Source organism: Ovis canadensis, chromosome 3 (genome assembly GCF_042477335.2).
Source record: "Ovis canadensis isolate MfBH-ARS-UI-01 breed Bighorn chromosome 3, ARS-UI_OviCan_v2, whole genome shotgun sequence".
NCBI lineage: Eukaryota > Metazoa > Chordata > Mammalia > Artiodactyla > Bovidae > Ovis > Ovis canadensis.
In genome coordinates, this window is record NC_091247.1 from 66,286,571 (window position 1) to 66,295,353 (window position 8,783).

The following is an 8,783-nucleotide window of genomic DNA, read 5'->3' on the forward strand; positions in this document are numbered from 1 at the left end:
GAGTCAGACAGGAGAGTGCCTATTCAAGTCTAAATGTTTACTGCTTCATGGTCCATTAGGGCATCCTGGAAGGAGGCTCAGTGCAAAATAAATGAATACGATTCTAAACAAATAATGCCTTAATGCTGCAGGATGTTCACTTCTTTTTAAAATCTATTGTTATATGTTGAATGACATATTTATTATTAACAGTGAAAACATGATGCTCTTAGTCTTAGGGTTATTTCTACATTAATCCAAATTCAACTCTCTAGAAAAATTTCCTTTGTTTATAACCTTTGATCAGAACAACAAATAAAATCTCCCCAAAGGTAAGAAATTTGCCAAAATGATCTGTCTCCTTGTATCCAAATGACACTTTAACTTTTGCCTTCTAAATGTTCTCTGCTGTCTTTATTTCATTATAGACACAGGGGCAAAAATCATCTATAAAAGCTAATAAGACCCACAGCATTCCCACTGCAGCTCAATTGCTCTTCCATTCATCAATTATTTAGCACAGGCTCATGATTTACTAGGCACTGTGCTAGGCACTGCATTGATAATGGTGAACAAGACACCCATTTCTTATCTCCAGTGTGCACAGACTAATGGGAGAGATTAGTGAAGTCAGATTGTAATAAGTGATTAGGAAGGGAAAAGAACACAGGTGTGTGAGAGCGTGCAGTGGGCACCAGTATGAGACTGCATCCAGGAAGAATTCTCTAAGGAATTGATGTTGAGTATGTGATATGAAGGAGGTATGGCTGTTAACTGGGGGTCTAATAGGGAGATAGGGTGGCAATTAGAAGCTTCCAGGAATAATATTAAGCAAAAAGGAGAAAATATTTGGTAAACTGGACAGAGCCAGCAAGTCTGAGCACACTGAACTACAGGGAGAGAAGTCAAAGATGAGGCTGGGGTGGAAGGCACGATGTAGGCCATGAAAACCATGTGGTGCATTAAGTGTTGGTCTTTGCTCCTGCAGTAGCAGGAAGCCCTTGAATGGTTACAAGAGGAGTGACTTCACGAAATTTGACTTTTCAAAATAGCACTTTGTCAAGCTATGGAGAATGAATACAGTCAGCAAAAACAAGACCGGGAGCTGACTGTGGCTCAGATCATGAGCTCCTTATTGCCAAATTCAGACTGAAATTGAAGAAAGTAGGGGAAAACACTAGACCATTCAGGTATGACCTAAATCAAATCCCTTATGATTATACAGTGGAAGTGAGAAATAGCTTTAAGGGACTACAGCTGATAGACAGAGTGCCTGATGAACTATGGACAGAGGTTCGTGACATTGTACAGGAGACAGGGATCAAGACCATCCACATGGAAAAGAAACTCAAAAAAGCAAAATGGCTGTCTGGGGAGGCCTTACAAATAGCTGTGAAAAGACGAGAAGCAAAAAGCAAAGGAGAAAAGGAAAGATATAAGCATCTGAATGCAGAGTTCCAAAGAATAGCGAGAAGAGGTAAGAAAGCCTTCCTCAGTGATCAATGCAAAGAAATAGAGGAAACAACAGAATGGGAAAGATTAGAGATCTTTTCAAGAAAATTAGAGATACCAAGGGAACATTTCCATGCAAAGATGGGCTCAATAAAGGACAGAAATGGTAAGAAAAGTTATGACCAACCTCGATAGCATATTCAAAAGCAGAGACATTACTTTGCCAACAAAGGTCCATCTACTCAAGGCTATGGTTTTTCCAGTGGTCATGTATGGATGTGAGGGTTGGACTGTGAAGAAGGCTGAGGGCCGAAGAATTGATGCTTTTGAACTGTGGTATTGGAGAAGACTCTTGAGAGTCCCTTGGACTGCAAGGAGATCCAACCAGTCCATTCTAAAGGAGTTCAACCCTGGGTGTTCTTTGGAAGGACTGATGCTAAAGCTGAAACTCCAGTACTTTGGCCACCTCATGCAGAGTTGACTCATTGGAAAAGACTCTGATGCTGGGAGGGATTGTGGGCAGGAGGAGAAGGGCACAACAGAGGATGAGATTGCTGGATGGCATCACCAACTTGATGGACGTGAGTTTGAGTGAAGTCCGGGAGTTGGTGATGGACAGGGAGGCCTGGTGTGCTGCAATTCATGGGGTCGCAAAGAGTTGGACACGACTGAGCGACTGAACTGAACTGAACTGAAGTGTCAGGCCAGGTTAACTAGTTAAAGGTTTATGGCAGTGGCCCTTCTATCCTGAATTCTGTATACTATTTGTAAACTTATGACTGTTATTGCCTGGAGATAAACATGTGTATATAAAGACCCAGAACAGCTAGGTTTCAAACTATTCCCACTTCTCCTAGAATATTAGAAAATGTGGCTGCACAGGTTTGAATTCCTCCACGGTGACAATTTGTACATGAGGGCAGTTGGCTGGAGCCATGAAGTGGTTGCCTTTCTCCTCTAAGATAAGGCACCTGCCCTCCAGTTTTTCAGAGCCCCTACCACCTGCATCACTCACCTGTCTTGTCCTATAGGCGTTTATATTTCTGGCCTAGTCAGTTCATTGGACAGAGCCTGAGTGATGAACTTAGATTTTAAAGTAAAATTTATAATTTAGAAAAGAATGCGATGGTGATAAGTACCTAGAACACTGTGTCTTCTGAACACAGTAAAATTAACTGACTAGCAAAATAATGAAACATATCTACATATAAAAGTTAATGAACTTGCTAATTGATTCCCTCAATAAACAATTTTTAAAAAACCCTTATTTTGACTAAACTAGAATTATCCCCAAACACTCAAAATTCAAAAAATTACAATGAGAATATGCAAATATATAGAGCTGCCACGTCAATCTCATGTCATTCTTTCTGAGTGACAAACTGAAGTTGAGACATGTCATAAAAACATAATGCTTTCTTTAACAATATTGCTAGCTTCCTCTACTTCTTTGGGGATAGGAAGTTACTGAAATGTCTTTAATATTGTGTCTTTTTTCCTTTATTACAATTTTACTTTTCCTAAAAGGAAACTAAAGTCTATACATTTTCATGAATATTAATACAACGTATTAAATACTTTTAACATTTCCTTTCTGTAAATAGGGGTCATTATACCTCCTTGCCCTTTTGAAGGTGGGCACGATGCTGTGACTTGATATATTACTTAGAGGCTGTAGTATTTGTAAGCCAGTTTGGGAGCCAGTGTGTGATTTCTCACAATCTTTCTTTTCCCTTCCATGCCTTCTGCATCTGCAGCCGTGAACCCCTTGTCTCATCTTGATAAGATGGCTTCAAGATAGAGTCTTTGCCAGGCTGGGTTCCCGGGTAATTCTTATTATGTTTATGCCCCTGAAATTAGGGCCTGCTTTTTTACCAACACATTGCTCAGGTTCTCTCAATTAATACAAATGACTGCATTCAAAATACTAACAAATATTGTAATTTATATTTTCCATATTTAAGGGTTGAAAAATCAGCATTCATAGCCTTTCATTTTACTCAGATAGGGCCTGTATTGTAGGGGTCCCTAAGCTCCAGGATCTAATGCCTGATGATCTGAGGTAAAGCTGATATAATAAAAATAGAAATAAAATGCATAATAAATTTAATGTGCTTAAATCATCCTGAAACCATTCCCCCACCACTGGTCCATGGAAAAATTGTCTTCTAAGAAATCGACCCCTGGTGCCACAAAGGCTGGGGACCTCTGTTGTATTGTAAAGTTTTCCTCTCATGTTTTCCATCTTCAAACAATTGTGTTGAAATCAAACTGAATTTTCTCTCAGTGGCTTTTCTTAATATACCTAATCTGGCCAATGAATCTTTAATAATGATATTCACTCCCATATTATCAACTGATAGTTTCACAATGTCTTTGTCCATTACAAGTTTTTATATCTTAGATTTCTACTTCCTAGAATTTAATTTTCACTTAGCTGGAGAATATTCTTGAGAATTGCACAGGGTGCATAGTTAGTAAAATATCTAAAGCTTATTAATCCTTAAAATGTAATTTTGCCCTTACATTTGAATGGTAGTTTTCTTTCTTTTTTTTCTTTTTTTTAGTGCAGAAATTTGGTTTTGGGAATTTTCCCCTCAGGAGTTTCTGAGCAGTGTTGTTATTTTCCATATGTAACTGAGAAGACACCTGGAAGTCTGTGTTTTTCACTCCTTGCAAGTAGCTTCCTTTTTTCCTATTGAATTTGTGATTTTTTTTTCTTTACCAATAGTATTGACAGATTTTTAAAGGACTTCATCTTTATGATTCTAGAATAATCAATAGGCTCTTTTCTAATTGACAAATTGTCTTTTCTAAGTTCACAGAAATGTGCTATCATTTCCTTGTATATTTATGATTCTGCTTGTAAAAAATTATTTTTGAGAAATGCTTTCTCTTACCAGTCTCTCATAAATCTATTTTCTGTCCTGTATTTTGGGAATATCCCTACTGATATTCCAAATAACCTTTATTTAGCAAAACTAATAAACAATTTATCCCCTAGTGTTTTTTGTTTATAAATTATGATACTAATATTTCTAATGTCCAGAATTTGATAGCTTCTTTCTCACAGTAACCTTTAAAATTATTCTTTTGATAGAGGTGATATTCCTTTATGGTTTGGAGTCTTGAATTATGTGGGAAAATAAACTTTTTATTCTATGTGTATCTCGGTTTTCAGCACTATTAACTTTCACTATCAATTAGATTTCATCTACATTGTATCTTCCATAAGTTCATCAAATATGATGATAGTATTTTTTCTATCAGGTTGTCTTGTATGATTACTGATTCATTCCTATTTTTATATTTTGCTATCATCTCAATGGCTATTAGGAGTTGGTAGAGATAAATTCATATGTCTTCAGGTATTTTGATCCAATGTAGAAACTTCACATTTATAATATCTTCATATTCTAAAATTTTTTGGACATGCAGAGCTCTTATAATATGCATCATTTTCATACAAGCTGTCAAAGATTGTATTATGAGGTATTTAAGACTACAAGATGGTTTTGAGATATAAATTTCTTCAGATAACATTAGTGAAGTATATTCTGTGCAAGGGACAACGCTGAGACAAGACTTTCCATTTCTGCTCCTAATATTTTCTATCTCATTCGAGGCCATGAGATGTTCTTCTCCAAGTTGTATAGATTATATTCCTTACCCCATGAGCCAGTCTTGGTAGATACGTTCTAAAATACTTTTTTGATAATCTTCTATCTCCATGCTTTATACTTTGCTGGGAGGTGGGGGTGGGGAAGGATCAGGTTAAAGTAACATTTATAATAATCCATGTAAATAAGTAAGTAAGTATGATTGGCATCTTCTATGCCATGAGGAGGGGTCCGATGGGGGCTGGGCATAGTGGGCGAGGGGGGGGCTCTTTGGCATTGGTGAGACAATAGCCAAGATCATCAAGGATGACATCGGTGTGTGGTTTGCAGACGTGGCTGGTTGTGAAGAAGCCAAGCTGGAGATCATGGAGTTTGTGAATTTCCTGAAGAACCCCAAACAGTACCAGGACCTTGGGGCCAAAATTCCAAGGGGAGCGCTGCTCACAGGTTCTCCCAGTACTGGCAAGACGCTTCTCGCCAAGGCAACTGTGGGGGAGGCTCGTGTGCCCTTCATCACCATGAATGGGTCTGAGTTCCTGGAGATGTTTGTTGGTGTTGGCCCAGCTCCGGTTCATGACATGTTTGCAATGGCCCGGAAAAATGCTCCCTGTATCTTGTTTGTTGATGAGATTGATGCAATTGGCCAAAAGCGTGGCCACAGGCACTTTGGAAGCCAGAGTGAGCAGGAGAACACCCTGAACCAGCTGCTCCTGGAGATGGACAGATTCAACCCTACCACGAACGTCGTTGTGCTGTCCGGCACCAACCGCCCTGATGTCCTTGACCCAGCCCTGATGCGGCTGGGCTGCTTCGACCATCAGATTTACATTTGCCCCCGCGGACATCAAAGGCAGGTCATCTATCTTCAGGGTCCACCTGCGTCCACTCAAGGTGGATGAGAGCCTCAGAAAGGATGCCCTGGCGAGAAAGCTTGCGGCCCTCACTCCAGGCTTCACAGGTGCTGATATTTCTAATGTTTGCAACGAAGCCACCCTGATCGCCGCCCGCCACCCAAACCCCTCTGTCAGGGAGAAGCACCTCGAGCAGGCCATCGAGAGGGTCATTGGAGGCCTTGAGAAGAAGACAGGTCCTGCAGCCCAGCGAGAAGATGATGGTGGCCTACCATGAGGCTGGCCATGCGGTGGTGGGCGGGTTCCTGGAATACACAGACCCCCTGCTCAAGGTGTCCATCGTCCCCCAGGGCAAGGGGCTTGGCTGTGCCCAGTGCCTGCCCAGGGAGCAGTACCTGTACACACGGGAGCAGCTCTTTGACCGCATGTGCGCCATGCTGGGCAGCCGCGTGGTTGAGCAGCTGTTTTTCGGGCAGGTCACCATGGGGGCCCAGGACGACCTGAGGAAGGTCACCCAGAGCGCCTATGCCCAGATCTTGCAGTTCGGGATGAGCGAGAAGCTGGGCCAGGTGAGGCGCTGGTGGAGAAGCCGTTCAGCAAGGCCACGGCCCAGCTCATAGACCAGGCGGTGCGTCGGCTCATCGGCTCCGCGCATGCGCGCACCCTGGACCCGCTCACGCGCTGCCACGACCAGGTGGACAAGGTGGAAAGGCGGCTGCTGGAGAAAGGTGCTGGAGCTGGCCGACATCGTGGAGCTGCTCCGGCCACGGCCGTTCACCGAGAAGATCACCTACGAGGAGCTCGTGGAGGGCACGGGCGGCCTGGAGGAGGACACGGCCCTTCCCGAGGGTCTGCAGGGCTGGTGTGGGGAGCCCGCTGCAGGAGAGCCGAGCCTAGGGCCTCTGCCTGGAGAGCAGCCTCCCTGACCCCCAGGAAGCAAATTAAACCACGTGTAACCCGAAGCAATGGCACCCCACTCCAGTACTCTTGCCTGGAAAATCCCACGGATGGAGGAGTCTGGTAGGCTGCAGTCTGCGGGGTCACTAAGAGTCGGACACGACTGAGCGACTTCACTTTCACTTTTCACTTTCATGCATTGGAGAAGGAAATGGCAACCCACTCCAGGGTTCTTGCCTGGAGAATCCCAGGGACGGGCAAGCCGGGTGGGCTGCCGTCTGTGGGGTTGCACAGAGTCGGACACGACTGAAGCGACTCAGCAGCAGTAGCAGTAGCAGCATGTAAGTATGAAACAGAGACAGTGCAGTTTCTTTCCTCCGTGAGATTCAGTCTACATATGCTGTCTTTTGTGCAGAAAATTAATGGAACTTTCAGTAGCCATTGTCTTGTCCTTTCTTCCCCACTAGTGATGAAGAACTCACCCTTGCACACTGAGAATCACATGTCAAGTTCCAGCAAGTCCATGATTTTAATATGTATAGGTGGACCTGGAGATACTCAGACCAGGAAACTGAAGCTATAATCATGAGCATCATACTGCTATTCTGAACTCAATAGCACTACTAAAAAGACAAAAGATAGACCTCATATTTTTAACGTGCTTACTTTAGAAACTTGTAAAAAACTTTCCTCAAAAATGTAACTTAGGTTAAGAAAAAACAATTATGGCATTTTGAAGATTCTGCTTAGTAGAATGGAAAAAACAGACCACTAGACTGACCTTGAGGGCATTACATTAAGTAAGATAAGTCAGACAGAGAGAAAGACAAAAACACTGTATGATATCACTTATATGCAGACTGTAAAAAAAAAAAAAAAACAACAAACAACTGAGCTTGTAGAAACAGAGAATAGAATGGTGGTTGCCAGGGGCTATGATTAGGGAAACTGGGGAGATGTTGGTCAAAGGATATAAACTTGTAGGTGGAAGATGAATAAGTTCTGGAGATCTAAGGTACAGCATTGTGATTATAGTTAACAACACTGTATCATAAACTTCAACATTTCTAAAGACTAAATCAGAAATCTCACCATTATGTGACATAATAAAGATAGTAGCTTAAGCTATGGTGATAATCATATTGTAATATATACATGTATGAAATCAACATATGGTACACCTTAAACATATGTGTACATCTAATACATAACTGCAAGGAGATCCAACCAGTCCATTCTGAAGGAGATCAGCCCTGGGATTTCTTTGGAAGGAAATGCTAAAGCTGAAACTCCAGTACTTTGGCCACCTCATGTGAAGAGGTGACTCGTTGGAAAAGACTTTGATGCTGGGAGGGATTGGGGGCAGGAGAAGAAGGGGATAACAGAGGATGAGATGGCTGGATGGCATCACTGACTCGATGGATGCGAGTCTGAGTGAACTCCAGGAGTTGGTGATGGACAGGGAGGCCTGGTGTGCTGCGATTCATGGGGTTGCAAAGACTCGGACATGACTGAGTGACTGAACTGAACTGAATACATATATGTCAATTACGTCTTTTAAAATGATACGCATTCATTAAAGAAATTCTATTAAAAATGAAATAGCCTTGACTAGATAATTTAACCAGTCTAGACTTTAACTCCTTCATCTTTAAACTGAAGGGGTTAGGTTAAGTGACATATACCTCTCCATCCTGCAGCCAAGAGATTAAAAGATGCTTGCTCCTTGGAAGAAAAGCTATGACCAACCTAGACAGCATATTAAAAAGCAGAGACATTACTTTGCCAATACAGGTTCATCTAGTCATAGCTATGTTTTTTCCAGAAGTCATGTATGGATGTGAGAGCTGGACCATAAAGAAGGCTGAGTGCTGAAGAATTGATGCTTTTGAACTGTTGGAGAAGACTCTTGAGAGTCCCTTGGACTGCAAGGAGATCCAACCAGTCAATCCTAAAGGAAATCAGTCCTGAATATTCATTGGAA

General features: G+C 42.0%; 1 pseudogene; it reads left to right on the forward strand.

Annotated features, from left to right (window-relative positions):
• Window positions 1-5,249: 5,249 nt before the first annotated feature.
• On the forward strand, window positions 5,250-6,828 carry LOC138436261 (mitochondrial inner membrane m-AAA protease component AFG3L1 pseudogene; annotated as a pseudogene).
• The last annotated feature ends 1,955 nt before the right edge of the window (window positions 6,829-8,783 follow it).